The following is a 16,147-nucleotide window of genomic DNA, read 5'->3' as shown; positions in this document are numbered from 1 at the left end:
CCTGTGGATGCCCTCATGTGGACTGGGCAGTCCTCCAGGACTCACCTGTGCACCAAGTCTCAGCTAGGATCTGCAGTGTTGGGTTGAAAGAACCCTCTCTTGCCTGGACCTCTGTTACCCCTGCAAGGTTTCAGGGAAGGTGTCCTTCTTGGGACTGACTTCCAAGGAAACCTCCCTCCTGGAGAAACCATTCATCCCTGGTGGGGATTCAGGTTGGCTCCCTTAGGAGCCTCATGACCCGAAGGGTGATGCTCAGGGACCCCACCCCGGCCTGGCTTATGGCCCATGATCCCAGCAGGATCCATTCACCCAAGACCCCACCACCATGGAGGTGACGCCATAGCTCAGAAGCAGCCTAGACAGCAAATTTCTGAGACAGGGTCTTCCACAGCAGGCCTTCCCACCTCAGGAGGACATGCTTCCCACCACTTGTCCACAATGAAGGGGTGACCCCGATAGGACACGGGCTGTACCCATGTCCCAAAGCCCACCAATCCCAGGGTGGGATTGCACCACCATCAGGTGCCAGCCAGAGCTAGTCTTGACTCACCCTTAGGAAACAGCGCCACCCCACACTTGGCTCAAAGAGGCATCACTGGGATGGCCCATAGCTTATTAGGGTTTGTCCCATTCAGGGCCACAGTTTGGTGCAATCCTTGAAAATCCACGGCCTGACCTCATGGGCTGAATTGCACACACCTCTCCAAGGTTGGAGAGCCCCTGCAAGAACCCCTTGGTGCCCCAAAGCCCTTGTGGCCCCCCTCATGTGGCCTGGCCATCCTAGAGGCCTGACCTGAGCACTAAGTCTCAGTGGAGCACTGCCCTGCATGAGGCTGAGAAAACCCTTTACTGCCTGGACCACCACAACCCCTGCAGGGCTTCAAGGAAGGTATCTTCCTTGGGTACGATTTCCAAGGAAGCCACCCTTCTGGAGAACCCATCCCAAGTGGACATTTGGGTCACCTCCTGAGGAAACTCTTGCAGCTGAAGGCTGATGCTTGGTGACCCCACACAGCCTGGCTCGTAGGCCATGACCCCAGCAGGATCCACTCACCTATGCTGGTCACTGCCAGGGAGGCTGCTGGGCAGAAGAGCTCACTGAAAGACACAGGGGAGACTGGGGGCTCTGAAAGGAGCCGCCAAACTGCCCCGCCCCCGGGTAAGAGGAGCGCCAACACCAAGCCCACATAGTGAGCCTGGGCTGCCTCATGGAGGAGCGCAGAGACAGGGTTGGGCACCCTCCAGATGCCCTCAGAGCCTCCAGGTCTCTAGCCCAAAATACAGTAGTCCTGCTGGGGAAGTCATAACTCCAGCATCGTCTTCCAAAATTCTAACCTAGTCCAGGCCTCAGCATAATCCTTTTGAGCATGATTTTTAAGTCAGCACCTCTCTTCAGACAATATAAGGTTCTCATCATTGACCCAACCCAGGGCACCCCCTGCCCACATATGCATCTAATGGGACATGGATGTGCTCACCACAGCTCAATGCAGGAGATGAGGGCACCAGGAAGGGCCCCATCTTCAGTGCATCAGGGGCTGGACCCCTGGCTGACAGACGCTGGCCTGGGGCCAATGGGTCCAATGCAAGTCTTCCTCAAGGCTCAACATCTGGGGAAACAGGAGTAGGACAGGCATCCGAACACAACCTCACCCCTCCATGGAGGCAGAAGGTGGGGTGTGGCAGCTCAGGGATGCTCGCCCTCCATGGACCCAGGTGATGGGATCCATGTGGAACACTGGCCTGTCACAGACGCAGGGCACACTGTGCTCTCTCAGCCACCAGTCCTTGAAAGGACAGGGAAGGTATCCTCCTTGGGTCCAATTTCCCAGGAAGCCACTTTCGTTGAGAATCAACCCTTCCATCCCTGGTGGGCATTCAAATGTGCTCCCTGAGGAAACCCTCCTGTCCTGAAGGCTGATGCTCAGTGACTCCACACAACCTCGCCCATGGCCATGATGCCAGTAGGATCCACTCACCTATGCCGCTCAATGCCAGGGTGCCCTGCCTGAGTGGAAGAGCTCACTGAAAGACACACGTGGAGAAGGGGGACTCAGGGAGGAGCTGCCCTCATGCCCCACCCAAGGAACTGGACCACCAACAGCAAGCCCACACGGGGAGCCTGGCTGCCTCACGGAGGAGTGCAGAGACAGGGTTGGGCCCCCCAGATGCCCTTTAGGCCCTCCAGGTCTCCAGTCCAAAATACAGGGGCCCTGCCAGGGACTTCGGGATTCCACCATCTTCCAAAATTCTCACCTAGGCTGGGCTTCAGCGTAATCCTATTAAGCATGATTTTTAAGTCATCACCCCTCTTCAGGACAATATAAGGTTCTCATCATCGACCCAACCCAGGGCACCCCACTTCCTGTGCAGGCACCCAGCGGGACCCAGATGTACACATCATAGGTCAGTGCAGGAGACCAGGTCACTAGGAAGGTCCCGAGCTTCAGCACACCAGGGGCCAGGCACCTGGCTTTGGGCCACTGGCCTGAACATTGAGCCCAACACAAGTCTTCCTCCAGGCTCACCATCTCAGGGGACAGGAGGAGGACATGTGTCCAAATGGGGCCTCACGCCTCCATGCAGGGAAGGGGTGAGGGATACCCATGTGATGGGATCCATGCGGAACACAGGCCTATCACGGACATGGGGCACCCTTGACCCTCCCCATCACCTAACCCTGATAAAACAGGTTACGTGGGTCACTGGGCTCAGGCGAGATGCCCTGACTATGCCCTACTGCAGGCCTTAATAGCATCTCAACTGCCCATGCCAGTTGCCCTGCACGATCCCAGAGCCACCCTGGGACTATGGGGCATGGACCAGGGTTACCAACCAGCTCATGGCCAATCTAGGAGGCTAGCCCAGAAGCCATGTGCCACTGTAGACAAGGAAGTTGCAAAGCCTGCCCCTGGCATGGTGGGCACGTGCCCAGGCTCCCTTTGCAAGCCACACTTGAAATCGAAGCCTGGAGTCCCAGGGCCACATGCTTTCTCTGGCAGGTCCCCATCCATGTCCCACACGGGTCCTCAAAACAGAGTCAAGCCACCTTCGGCCAAACCTGGGCCACACTGTATCCTCTCTTTCCTTAGGCCCAAGACTCTGCCACGCTGGAGGTGACCCCATGGCTCAGAAAAGGCCTGGGCGGCAAATTCCCGGGACAGGACCATCGACAGCGGGTCTTCCCACCTCAGAATCCACTCCTCCAGCCACCCATGAACATGCAAAGGGTAACCTCCAGTAAGACGTGGGCTGCCGACTTGGACCAAAGCCCACAAGTTCAAGGGCTGGCCGGCAGCATCACCAGGTGCTGGCCAGAGCTCAGTCTTGACCCAAACCCAGGGAAACAGCGCTGCCCCCAACCAAGCTCAAAGAGGCACCATTGAGATGGCCCATTACTCAACAGGGTCGTTCCCATTTAAAGCCATGGTTGGGGTGCGATCCTTGAAATCTCCGTGGCCTGACCACATGGGTCCATTCAAGCACCGGTCTCCAGGGAAAGAGAGCTCTTGTGTGACCCCTGTGGCACCCCAGAGCTCCTGTGACCCCCCTAATGTGGCCTGGGCCGTCCTTGAGGCCAAACCCGAACACCAAGTCTCAGCTGGGCGCCACTCTACATGGGACTGAGGGGACCCTTTCCTGCCTGGACCACTGTCACCCCTGCAGGGCTTCAGGGAAGGCATCATCTTGGGTCTGATTCCCAAGGAAGCCAGACTCCTGGAGAAACCATCCCTCCTTGGTGGGGATTCAGGTCAGCTCCCTGAGGAAACCCTTCTTTCCCGAGGGCTGACCCTCAGTGACACCACGCAGCCTGACTCACGGCCCATAACGCCAGCAGAATGCACTCACCTATGCGCATCAATGTCAGGGGGCCCACCTGGGCTGAAGAGCTCACTGAAAGACAGAAGACATAAGGGGAGAATGGGGGCTCAGGAAGGACCCAGCAAGGTGCCCTACCTTGGGGAACCAGAGAGCCAACACCAAGCCCACAAAGGGAGCCTGGGCTGCCTCATGTAGAAATGCAGAGACAGGGTAGAGCCCCCCCACGAGATGCTGTTCAGGGAGTGGAGGTCTCCAGTCCAAAACACAGTGGCCCTGCCAGGGACCTTAAAATCCCAGCATCCTCTTCCAAAATTCTCACCTAGGCTGGGTCTCAGCGTAATCCTATTGAGCATGATTTTTAAGTCATCACCTCTTTTCAGAATATAAGGTTCTCATCATCAACCCAACCCAGGGCACCACCCCCCAAACCATGCATGCATCCACTGGAACGTAGATGGGCTCACCACAGTTCTGTTTAGGAGACCAGGGAACCAGGAAGGGCCTGAGCTTCAGCTCACCAGGGGCTGAGCACTTGGCTGAGGGACACTGGCCCGGGGCCAAGCAGGCCCAGTGCAATTCTTCTTCCTGGGTCACCATCTGGAGGGGTGGGGGACAGGTGTCCAAACATGGCCTCATGCCTCCATGCAAGAAAGTGCGCAGGGTGTGCTGGCTCACAGATGCTCTCCCTCCATGGACTCAATACATGGAACTCATGTAAAACAGTGATGGTTATGCACGCAAGGAACCCTTGGCCCTCCCTTTCACTCAACCCTGGAAGGAAAGGGTAGGCGGGTCATGGGATTCCAGCAAGACGTCCAGGCTGCACCCTACTGAATGACGCTGGGCACCTCCACTGCCCACGCAAACTCCCCCACATGACTCTGGGCCACACTGGGAGCACTGGGCAGGGCTAGGGCCACCAACCAGCTCATGGCAAACCAAGGAGGCTGGCCTGGATGCCATGTGCAGCTGCAGAACTGGCAAGCACATAGCCTGCCCCTGGGTGTGGAATGCACCTGTCCAGGTGCCCTCTACAAGCCTACACCAGAAATCGCACCTTGGGGCCCTAGGGCCATGTGCATTCTCTGGTGGGTCCCCATTTATGCATCATGCACCTCCCAAACACAGAGCCAGGCCATGCTCAGCCAATCAGGGGACACATGATATCTTCTCCTTTCCTTTGGCTCAAGACCCTGCCACCCTGGAGGTGACCCCATGTCTCAGAAGCAGCCTGGGCAGTAAATTGCCAGCACAGGTCCCTTGACAGTGGGCCTTCCACCACAGGATGCCACCCACGATGCCCAGGACCAACCACCAGCTGCCGGCCAGAGCTCAACCTTGACCCAACCCCACTGAAGTGGCACCACCCCCAACAGGTTCGAGGAAGCACCACTGGGATGGCCATTGCTCAACAGGGTCTGCCCCATTCAGGGCCATGGGTGTGGCCCAACCTTTGAATGTTCACGGCCTGACTCCCTAAGCCTGATCACCCACACCCAACCCCTCTGCAAGCCTCGGGAAAGAAGAGCTCACATATAAGACTCATGGCCCCCGGAGACCCAGCAGAGCCCCTCATGTGGCCTGGGCAGTGCTCCAGGCCTGACCTGTGCACCAAGTCTCAGCTAGGCTCTGCACTGTGTTGGGTTGAAGGAACCCTCCCCTGCCTAGACCTCCATTACCCCTGCAGGACTTCAGAGAAGGCATCCTTCTTGGGATTGATTTCCAAGGAAGCTGCCCTCCTGGAGAAACTATCTGTCCCCTGTGGGGATTTAGGTTCGGCTCCCTGAAGAAACTCTCGTGGCCTGAAGTGTGACCCTCAGCACCCCTCCATGGCCTGGCTCATGCGCCATGACCCCAGCAGGATCCACTCACTTATGCTGCTCAAGGCCAGGGGCCCGCCTGGGCAGAAGAGCTCACTGAAAGACACAGGGGAGAACAGGAGCTCAGTTAGGAGCCACCAACCTGCCGCAGCCCCTGGGAGCCACAGTGCCAACACCAAGCCTGCATGAGGAGTCTGGGCTGCCACACAGAGGAGCACAGAGACAGGGTTGGGTAACCCCAAAGTGCCCTTCAGGGCCTTGAGGACTCCAGCCCAAAATACAGTGGCCCTGCCAGGGGACCTCGGGATCCAGTGTCCTCTTCCAAAATTCTCACCTAGGCTGGGCCTCAGCGTAATCCTATTGAGCATGATTTTTAAGTCATCACCTCTCTTCAGGACAGTAAAAAGTTCTCATCACTGACCCAACTCAGGGCACCCCCCTCCACACACATACATCCAGCGGGACCCGGATGTGCTCACCACAGCTCAGTGCAGGAGACCAGGGCAACAGGAAGAGCCTGAGCTTCAGCGCACCAAGGGCTGGGCACCTGACTGATGACCACTCGCCCCGGGACAGCGGGCCCAATGAAAGTTTTCCTCCAGTCTCACCATCTGGGGGACAGGAGGTGGACATGTGTCCAAATGGAACCTCACGCATCCATGCAGGAAGGGGCTGGGGGATGCCAGCTCACGATTGCTCTCCCACCATGGACCCATGTGATGGGATCCATGTGAAACACTGACGTGTCATGGACACGGGGGAACCTTGGCCCTCCCCACCACTGAACCCTGGAAGAACAGGGCAGGTGGGTCACTGGGCTCAGGCAAGATGCCCTGGCTATGCCCTACTGCAGGCACCTTGAGCACCTCCACTGCCCATGCCCCCTGCCTCTCACAATTCCAGGTCCCTTGGGTGTGGGCCAGGGCCACCTACCTTCTCACAGCCAATGAAGGAGGCTGACCCAGATGCCATGAACTGCTGCCAATCTGGCATTCGCACAGCCTGCCCCTGTGTGTGGAGGGCGAGCACCCAGGCCCCGCTCCACACCATACGGGAAATCACAGCCTGGGGTCCCAGGGCCTCATGTGTTCTCTGGTGGGTCCCCATCCATGCCCACACAACACCTCCCACACAGAGTGGGGCCACACTCAGCCAATCGGCAGACACATGATGTCTTCTCCTTTCCTTGGGCCCAAGACCCTGCCCTGCTAGAGGTGACCCCATGGCTCAGAAGCAGCCTGGACCGCAAATTTCTGGGATAGGCCCTTCCACAGCAGGTCTCCTCACCTCAGGAGGACAGCCTTCCTGTCACTGTCCACAAGGAAGGGTGATCCCCTAGTGGGACATGGACTGTACCCTCGGCCCAAAGACCACCAATCCCAGGGCCGGACTGCAGCACCCTCAGATGCCAGCCAGAGCTAGTCTTGACACACCCTCAGGGAAACAGCACCACCCCACACTTGGCTCAAAGAGGTGCCACTGGGATGGCCCATAGCTTAATAGGGTCAGTCCCATTCAGGGCCACGGGTTTGGAGAGACCCTTGCAAATCTGAGGCCCGACCCCATGAGCTGAATCACACACACCTCTCCAAGGTCAGAGAGCCACTGCAAGACCCCCTTGGCACCCCAGAGCCCTTGTGGCCACTTGCGTGTGGCCTGGCCATCCTAGAGGCCTGACCTGAGCACTGAGTCTTTAGCAGGACACTGCCCTGCATGGGGCTGAGGAAATCCTTTACTGTCTGGACCACCGCAACCCCTGCAGGGCTTCAGGGAAGGCATCCTCCTTGGGTCTGATTCCCAAGGAAGCCGCCCTCCTGGAGAACCTATTCCAAGTGGGGATTCAGGACAGTTCCTGAGAAAACTCTTGCAGCCGAAGACTGATGCTTGGAGATCCCACACAGCCTGGCTCATGGGCCATGACCCCAGCAGGATCCACTTACCTATGCTGGTCAATGCCAGGGGGTCTGCTGGGCAGAAGAGCTCACAGAAGGACACATGGAATAATGGGGGCTCAGGAAGGAGCTGCCAAAGTGCCCCGCCCCCGGGTAACAGGAGTGCCTACACCAAGCCCATATAGTGAGCCTGGGCTGCCTCAAGGAGGAGTGCAGAGACAGGGTTGGGTGCCCTCTAGATGCCCTCAGAGCCTCCAGGTCTCTAGCCTAAAATACAGTGGTTCTGCCAGGGAACTCATAATTCCCAGCATCCTCGTCCAAAATTCTCACCTAGGCTGGGCCTCAGCATAATCCTATTGAGCATGATTTTTATGTCATCACCTCTCTTCAGACAATGTAAGTTTCTCATCATCAGCCCAACCCAGGGCAACCCCCTCCTCACACAGGCATCACGGGAATGCGGATGGGCTCACCACAACTCAGTGCAGGAGACCAGGGCACCAGGAGGGCTTGGGTAATATGCCCTGGCTGTGCCATATAGCAGGCCCCTAGAGCACCTCCACTGCTCACACTGGCTCCACTGCATGACTCTGGACCACAACAGAACCCCTGGGCAGGGTCCAAGGCCACCAACGAGCTCACAGACAACCAAGGAGGCTGGCCTGGATGCCAGGCACTGCTGACGACCTGGCAGTCCCACAGCCTGCCCCTGTATGGGGAGAATGCCTGCCCAGGATCCTTCTCCAAGCACGCACCAAAAATCACAGCCTGGGCCCAGGGCCACGTGCTTTGTCTGGTGGGTCCTCATCCACACCACAGACCCCTGTCAAACACAGAGCTGGGCCACACTGAGCCAATCAGGAGCCACATGGTGCCCTCTCCTTTCCTTGGGCCCAAGACCCCGCCACCCTGGAAGTGACCACATGGCTCAGAAGCAGCCTGGGCAACAAATTCCCAGGACAGGTCCCTCATGAGGGGGCCTTCCAAACTCAGGACATGACCCTTCCCGCCACCGACCTCGAAGAAGGGGTGACCCCCAGCAGCAGGCGGGCTGCACCCTTGACCCAAAGCCCATGAGTCCCAAGGCTGGCCTGCAGCACCACGAAGCACCAGTCATGGCTCAGCCTTGACCCAACCAGTTAAAGCCGAGCCACCACCAACCAGGCTCAAGAAGGAGCTACTGGTGTGACCCATTGCTCAACAGGGTCATTTGCATTCAGGGCCATAAGCGGGGCACGATCCTTGAATCTCCGCAGCCCCACCCCATGGGCCTGATTGCCCACCCATTTCCAGGGACGGAGAGCCCCTGAGTGATCCCTGTGGCACCCGGGAGCCTCTGTTGTCCCACTAATTTGTCCTGGGCAGTCCTCGAGGACAGACTCTTACACCAAGTGTCAGCTGGGAGCTGCCCTGCATGAGACTGAAAGAACCCTTTCCAGACTGGACCACCGTCACCCCTGCAGGGCTTCAGGGAAGGCATCGTCTTGGGCCTGATTCCCCAGGAAGCTGCCCTCCTAGAGGACAAACCCATCTCTCCACAGGTGGGGATTAAGGTCGACTCCCTGAGGAAACCCTCCTGTCCTGAAGGCTAATACTTGGTGACCCCATGCAGCCTGATGCGTGGCCCACAACCCCAGCAGGATCCACTCACCTATGCAGGTCAACGCCACGGGGCCCGCCTGGGGTGAAGAGCTCACTGAAAGACACAGGAGAGAATGGGGGTCAGGGAGGAGCCGCCCATGTGCCCCGCCCCCAGGGAACAGGAGGGCCATCACCAAGCCTACACGGGGAGCCAGGGCTGCCTCAATGGAGGAGCACAGAGACAGGGTTGGGACTCCCAGATGCCCTTCAGGGCTTCCAGGTCTCCAGCCCAAAATACAATGGCCCTACCAGGGGACCTCAGGATCCCAGCATCCTCTTCCAAAACTCTCACCTAGACTGGGCCTCAGCGTAATCCTATTGAGCATGATTTTTAGGTCATCACCTCTCTTCAGGACAATATAAGGTTCTCATCATTGACCCAACTCAGAGCACCCCCTTCCCAGCGTATGCATCCAGCAGGACCCGGATGTGCTCACCACAGCTCAGTGCAGCATATCAGGGTGCTAGGAAGTGCCCAATTTTCAGTGCACCAGGGGCTGGGCACCTAGCTGATGGATGCTGCCCTGGGGCCATTGGGACCAATTCAAGTCTTCCTCCAGGCTCAATACCTGGGGAAACAGGAGTAGGACAGGCATCCAAACACAACCTCAACCCTCCATGGAGACAGAAGGTGGGGTGTGGCAGCTCAGGGACGCTCGCCCTCCATGGATCCATGTGATGGGATCCATGCAGAACATTGGCTCGTCACAGACACAAGGCACCCTGTACTCCCTCAACCACTGAACCCTGGAAGGACAGGGCAGGTGGGTCACTGGGCTTGGGCAAGAAGACCTGGCTGTGTCCTACTGCAGGTCCCATGAGCACCTCCACTGCCCATGCCGGCTCCCCCACATGACTCCAAGATCACGACAGAGCTACTGGGCAGAGGCCAGGGCCACCAACCAGTTCACGGCCAACCAAGGAGGCTGGCCTGGATGCCAGATGCTGCTGCAAAGCTGGCAGTCACATAGCCTGCCCCTGTGCATTGTGGGCACCCAACCAGGTGCCCTACCCAGCATGAACTGGAAATCGCAACCTGGGGTCCCAGGGCCACATGCTTTCTCTGGTGGGTCCCCATCCATGCTCCACACACCTAAACACAGAGCAGGGCCACACTTGGTTAATCGGGGGACACATGGTGACTTCTCCTTTCCTTGGGCCCAAGACCCGCTACCCTGGAGGTAACCCTATGGCTCAGAAGCAGCATGGGTGGCATATTCCAGGGACAAGACCCTCAACAGCAGGCCTTCCACCTCAGGAGGCCACCCTTCCTGACACTTGCCAATGGGGAAGGGGTGACTTCCAGCCACAAGGAATGGGAGATCCCCGGCAGGACGTGGGCTGATCCCTTGGCCTAAAGCTAACAAGTCCATGGCTGGACTGTAGCACCACCAGGCACTGGCCAGAGCTCAGCCTTGACCCAAACCTAGGGAAACAGCACCACCCCATCCAGGCTGAAAGAGGTACCATGGGATGGCACATTGCTTAACAGGGTCGGTCCCATTCAGGGCAATAAATCCTGTGTGATCCTTAAATATCTGCAGCTCAACTCCATGGGCTCTATGCCCATCTTTCTCCAGGGATGGGGAGCTCCTTTGTGACCCCATGGCATCCCAAAGCCCCTGTGGCCCCCCTCACGTGGCCTGGTCAGTCCTCAAGGCCAGACCAGTGCACTGAGACTCAGCTGGGAGCTGCCCTGCATAAGACTGAAGGAACCCTTTCCTGCCTGGACCACCATCAACCCTGCAGGGCTGCAGGAAAGGTATCCTCCTTGGGTCCGATTCCCAAAAAAACAGCCCTCTTGGAGGACCAGCCCACCCCTCCATGGTGTGGATTCAGGTCGGCTGCCTGTGGAAACCCTCCTGTCTCAAAGGCTGACCCTCGGTGACCCCACACTGCCTGACTGATGACCCATGACCCCAGCAGGACCACTCACCTATGCTGGTCAATGCCAGGGGGTTGCACCTGGTTGGAAGAACTCACTGAAAGACACGAGGGGAAAATGGGGGTTCACAGAACCGGAGCACTAACACCAAGCCCACAGAGGGAGACTGGGCTGCCTCACAGAGGAGCACAGAGAAGGGGTTGGGCCCCTACAAGATGCTGTTCAGGGCCTCAAGGTCTCCAGCCCAAAATACATTGGCCATTCCGGGGAATTCCGGATCCCAGCATCTTCTTCCAAAATTCTCACCTAGGTTGGGCCTCAGCGTAATCCTATTGAGCATGATTTTTAAGTCATCACCTCTCTTCAGGTCAATATAAGGTTCTCATCATCAACCCAGCCCAGGGCATCACCCCCCCCCCCCCGCCCCACCACCCATGCATCCAGTGGGACCCAGATGGGCTCACCGCAGCTCAGTGCAGCAGACCAGGGTGCCAGGAAGGGCCTGAGCTTCAGCTCACCAGGGGCTGAGCCCAGAGCCAGCAGGCCCAACCCAAGTCTTCCTCTGGGGTCACCATCTGGAGGGGTGGGGGACAGGTGTCCAAACAAGGCCTCATGCCTCCATGCAGGAAAGTGGGCAGTGGGTGCTGACTCACACATGCTTTCCCTCCATGGACTCATGAGATGAGATCCATGTAAAACAGTGACGGTCATGCATGCGAGGAACCCTTGGCCACTGAACCCTGGAAGGACAGGGCAGGCGGGTCAAGGGGTTCGAGCAAAACGCCCAGGCTGCACCCTAGTGCAGGACCCTGGAGCACCTCCACTGCCCACGCCAAATCCCCTGCTCGAATCTGGGCTGCATCAGGACCACTGGGCAGGGCCACAGGCACCAACCAGTTCATAGCAAATCAAGGAGGCTGGCCTGGATGCCACATACCACTGCAGACCTGGCAGTCACATGGCCTGCCCCTGGGCATTAAATGAACCCATCTGGGCACCCTCTATAAGCACACACCAGAAATCACATCCTGGGGCCACAGGGACACATGCCTTCTCTGGTGCGTCCCCATTCATGCACCGCACACCTCCCAAACACAGAGCTGGGCCATGCTTGGCCAATCAGAGGCCATATGATGTGCTCTCCTTTCCTTTGGCTCAAGACCCTGCCACCCTGGAGGTGACTCCATGGCTCAGAAGTAGCCTGGGCATCAAATTGCCAGGACAGGACCCTTAACAGTGGGTCTTCCACCACAGGATGCCACCGTTCCATCCACTCCACTTCTGGTAGGGGTGACCTCCAGTGGGACACAGGCTGCACCCTTGGCCCAAAGCCCACGATTCCCAGGGCCAAACACCAGGTGATGGCCAGAGCTCAGCCTTGACCCAAACCCAATGAGGCTGCACCACCCCCATCAGGCTCAAGGAGGCACCAGTGGGATAGCCCATTGCTCAACAGGGTCGGTCCCATCAGGGCCATGGGTTGGGCCCGATCCTTGAATCTTCACGGCCTGACTCCATAACCTCGATCACCCACACCCTACCCCCCTGCAAGCCTTGGGGACGGAGAGCTCCTGCGTAACACCCGTGGCCCCTGGAGACCCAGTAGACCCCTCATGTGGCCTGGGCAGTGCTCCAGGCCTGACCCATGCACCAAGTGCCCAAAGAGGTACCATGGGATGGCACATTGCTCAACAGGGTCGGTCCCATTTAGGGCAATAAGTCCTGTGCGATCCTTAAATCTCTGCAACTCAACTCCATGGGCCATATGCCCACCTTTCTCCAGGGATGGGGAGCATCAAGGCAGCAAGTTGCTGCACTGCATTGGGTTGAAGGAACTCTCTGCTGCCTGGACCTCTGTTACCCCTGCAGGGTTTCAGAGAAGGCGTCCTTCTTGGGGTCAATTACCAAGGAAGCCACCCTCCTGGAGAAACCATCCATCTCTGGTGGGGATTCAGGTCAGCTCCCTAAGGAAACCCTCGTGGCCTGAAGAGTGACCCTCAGCGACCCCCCCCCGTGGCCTGGCTCTTGGCCCGTGACCCCAGCAAGATCCACTCACCTATGCCGCTGAAAGCCAGGGGCCTGCCTGGGTAGAAGAGCTCACTGAAAGACACAGAGAACGGATGCTCAGGGAGGAGCCGCCAACGTGCCCCGCCCCCAGGGAACCAGAGTGCCGACACCAAGCCTGCACAAGGAGCCTGGGCTGCCACACAGAGGAGCGCAGAGACAGGGTTGGGCACCCCGAAGGTGTCCTTCAGGGCCTCAAGGACTCCAGCCCAAAATACAGTGGCCTTGCCAGGGGACCTCGGGATCCCAGCGTCCTCTTCCAGAATTCTCATCTAAGCTGGGCCTCAGCGTAATCCTATTGAGCATGATTTTTAAGTCATCACCTCTCTTCAGGACAATATAAGGTTCTCATCATTGACCCAACTCAGGGCACCCCCCGCCATCCCTGCACATGCATCCATCGGGACCCGGATGTGCTCACCACAGCTCTGTGCAGGAGACCAGGGCACCAGGAAGAGCCTGAGCTTCACCACACCAAGGGCTGGGCACCTGACTGATGATCACTCACCCCGGGACACTGGGCCCAATGAAAGTTTTCTTCCAGTCTCACCATCTGGGGGACAGGATGTGGACATGTGTCCAAATGGAACCTCATGCCTCCATGCAGGAAGGGGCTGGGGGATGCCAGCTCACGATTGCTCTCCCACCATGGACCCATGTGATGGGATCCATGTGAAACATGGATCCATATGGACACGGGGGAACCTTGGCCCTCTCTACCACTGAACCCTGGAAGAACAGGGCAGGTAGGTCACTGGGCTCAGGCAAGATGCCATGGCTATGCCCTACTGCAGGCACCTTGAGCACCTCCACTGCCCGCTCCACTTGCCTCACATGACCCCAGGGCTGTACCGGCCCCCTGGGTGCAGGCCGGGGCCACCTACCATCTCATGGCCAACCAAGGAGGCTGGCCTGGATGCCACATACTGCTGCTGATCTGGCAGTCGCACAGCCTGCCCTTGTGTGTTGAGAGTGAGCACTCAGGCCCTGCTCCACACCACACCAGAAATCGCAGCCTGGGGACCCAGGGCCTTATGTGTTCTCTGATATGTCCCCATCCATGCCTCACACAACACCTCCCACACACAGAGTGGGGCCACACTCAGCCAATCGGGGGACACATGGTGTCTTCTCCTTTCCTTGACCCTGCCACCCTGTAGGTGACCCCATAGCTCGGAAGCAGCCTAGACAGGTCCTTTCACAGCAGGCCTTCTCACCTCAGGAGGACACCCTTCCCGCCATTTGCCCACAAGGAAGGTGTGGCCCCCGGTGGGACATGGGCTATACCCTTGGCCCAAAGCCCACGAGTCTCGGGGCCAGACTGCAGCACCGTTATGGGGTCACCAGAGCTAGTCTTGACCCAACCTCATGGAAACAGTGCCACCCCCACTTGGCTCAAAGAGGCATCACTGGGATGGCCCATAGCTTAATAGGGTCGGTCCCATTCAGGGCCATGGGTTTGGAGAGATCCTTGAAAATCCAAAGCCTGACCTCATGGGCCGAGTCACACATACCTCTCCAAGGTGGGAGAGCCCCCGTAAGACCCCCTTGGCGCCCCAGTGCCCTTGTGGTCCCCCTCATGTGGCCTGGCCATCCTAGAGGCCTGACTTGAGCACTGAGTCTCAGCTGGGTGCTGCCCTGCATGGGGCTGAGGAAACCCTTTACTGCGTGGACCACCACAACCCCTGCAGGGCTTCACGGAAGGTATCCTCCTTGGGTCCGATTCCTAAGGAAGCTGCCCTCCTGGAGAACCCATCCCAGGTGGGCATTTGGGTCAGCTCCTGAGGAAACCCTTGCAGCCAAAGGCTGATGCTCAGCAACCCCACGCAGCCTGGTTCATGACCCATGACCCCAGCAGGATCCACTCACCTATACTGGTCAATGTCAGGGGGTCTTCTGGGCAGAAGAACTCACTGAAAGACACAGGGGAGAATGGGGGCTCAGGGAGGAGATGCCAAAGTACCCCACCCTTGGGTAATAGGAGCGCCAACACGAAGCCCACATAGTGAGCCTGGGCTGCCTCACGGAGGAGCGCAGAGACAGGGTTGGGCACCCTCCAGATGCCCTCAGAGCCTCCAGGTCTCTAGCTCAAAATACAGCGGACTTCACAGGAAACTCGTAATTCCCAGCAATTTCTTCCAAAATTCTCACCTAGGCTGGGCCTCAGCGTAATCCTATTGAGCATGATTTTTAAGTCATCACGTCTCTTCAGACAATATAAGGTTCTCATCATCGACCCAACCCAAGGCACCCCCTACCCACACACGTATCCAGCAGGACCGAGATGTGCTCACCAAGCTCAATGCAGGAGACCAGGGCGCCAGTAGGGCCTGAGCTTCAGCTCACCAGGGGCTGGGCAACTGTCTGATCGCCACTGGCCTAGGGCCAGTGGGCACAACGCAAGTCTTCCTTTGGGGTCACCATCTGGCAGGACAGGGGACAGGTGTTCAAACAGGGCTTCACGCTTTTGTGAGGGAAAGCAAGGAGGGGGTGCTGGCTCACACATGCTCTCCCTCCATGGACCCATGTGATGGGATCTACATGAAATAATGACAGTCATGGACCCAGGGAACCCTTGGCCCTCTCCGCCACCAAACCCTCAAAGGACAGGGTAGGCTAGTCCCTGGGTTTGGGCAAGATGCCCGGGCTGTGCCATACAGCAGGCCCCTGCAGCACCTCCACTGCCCATGCTGGCTCCACTGCACGACTCTGGACCACAACAGAACCCCTGGGCAAGGTCCAAAGTCACCAACCAGCTCACGGCCAACCAAGGAGGCTGGCCCGGATGCCAGGCACTGCTGCCAACCTGGCAGTCCCACAGCCTGCCCCTGTATGGGGAGGACACCCCCCCAGGCTCTCTCTCTAAACACACACCAGAAATCACAGCCTGGGGCCCAGGGCCACGTGCTTTCTCTGGGGGGTCCTCATCCACACCCCAGACCACTGTCAAACACAGAGCTGGGCCACACTTGGCGAATCAGGAGCCACATGGTGCCCTCTCCTTTCCTTGAGCCCAAGACCCC

The 16,147-nt window shown here is 58.3% G+C and overlaps 9 non-coding genes across 9 annotated transcripts; all 9 read right to left on the bottom strand.

Annotated features, from left to right (window-relative positions):
- Positions 1-1,342: 1,342 nt before the first annotated feature.
- LOC116482739 (small nucleolar RNA SNORD115) lies at positions 1,343-1,423 on the bottom strand. Its single transcript, XR_004252010.1, has one exon. It is a non-coding gene; the product is annotated as a small nucleolar RNA SNORD115 (small nucleolar RNA).
- Positions 1,424-2,263: 840 nt separating this feature from the next.
- On the bottom strand, positions 2,264-2,345 carry LOC116482726 (small nucleolar RNA SNORD115). The gene has a single exon (XR_004251998.1). It is a non-coding gene; the product is annotated as a small nucleolar RNA SNORD115 (small nucleolar RNA).
- Positions 2,346-4,148: 1,803 nt separating this feature from the next.
- On the bottom strand, positions 4,149-4,227 carry LOC116482738 (small nucleolar RNA SNORD115). Its single transcript, XR_004252009.1, has one exon. It is a non-coding gene; the product is annotated as a small nucleolar RNA SNORD115 (small nucleolar RNA).
- Positions 4,228-5,983: 1,756 nt separating this feature from the next.
- LOC116482723 (small nucleolar RNA SNORD115) lies at positions 5,984-6,065 on the bottom strand. The gene has a single exon (XR_004251995.1). It is a non-coding gene; the product is annotated as a small nucleolar RNA SNORD115 (small nucleolar RNA).
- Positions 6,066-7,871: 1,806 nt separating this feature from the next.
- On the bottom strand, positions 7,872-7,952 carry LOC116482740 (small nucleolar RNA SNORD115). The gene has a single exon (XR_004252011.1). It is a non-coding gene; the product is annotated as a small nucleolar RNA SNORD115 (small nucleolar RNA).
- Positions 7,953-9,474: 1,522 nt separating this feature from the next.
- On the bottom strand, positions 9,475-9,556 carry LOC116482702 (small nucleolar RNA SNORD115). Its single transcript, XR_004251974.1, has one exon. It is a non-coding gene; the product is annotated as a small nucleolar RNA SNORD115 (small nucleolar RNA).
- Positions 9,557-11,373: 1,817 nt separating this feature from the next.
- Positions 11,374-11,455, bottom strand: LOC116482721 (small nucleolar RNA SNORD115). Its single transcript, XR_004251993.1, has one exon. It is a non-coding gene; the product is annotated as a small nucleolar RNA SNORD115 (small nucleolar RNA).
- Positions 11,456-13,403: 1,948 nt separating this feature from the next.
- Positions 13,404-13,485, bottom strand: LOC116482696 (small nucleolar RNA SNORD115). The gene has a single exon (XR_004251968.1). It is a non-coding gene; the product is annotated as a small nucleolar RNA SNORD115 (small nucleolar RNA).
- A 1,797-nt stretch (positions 13,486-15,282) lies between these two features.
- Positions 15,283-15,363, bottom strand: LOC116482732 (small nucleolar RNA SNORD115). The gene has a single exon (XR_004252003.1). It is a non-coding gene; the product is annotated as a small nucleolar RNA SNORD115 (small nucleolar RNA).
- Between the last annotated feature and the right edge of the window lie 784 nt (positions 15,364-16,147).

This window comes from Hylobates moloch, unplaced genomic scaffold, assembly GCF_009828535.3.
Source record: "Hylobates moloch isolate HMO894 unplaced genomic scaffold, HMol_V3 SCAFFOLD_14, whole genome shotgun sequence".
Classification (NCBI taxonomy): Eukaryota; Metazoa; Chordata; class Mammalia; order Primates; family Hylobatidae; genus Hylobates; species Hylobates moloch.
The sequence above is the reverse complement of the archived record's forward strand: the minus strand, read 5'-3'. Positions and strand labels throughout refer to the sequence as shown.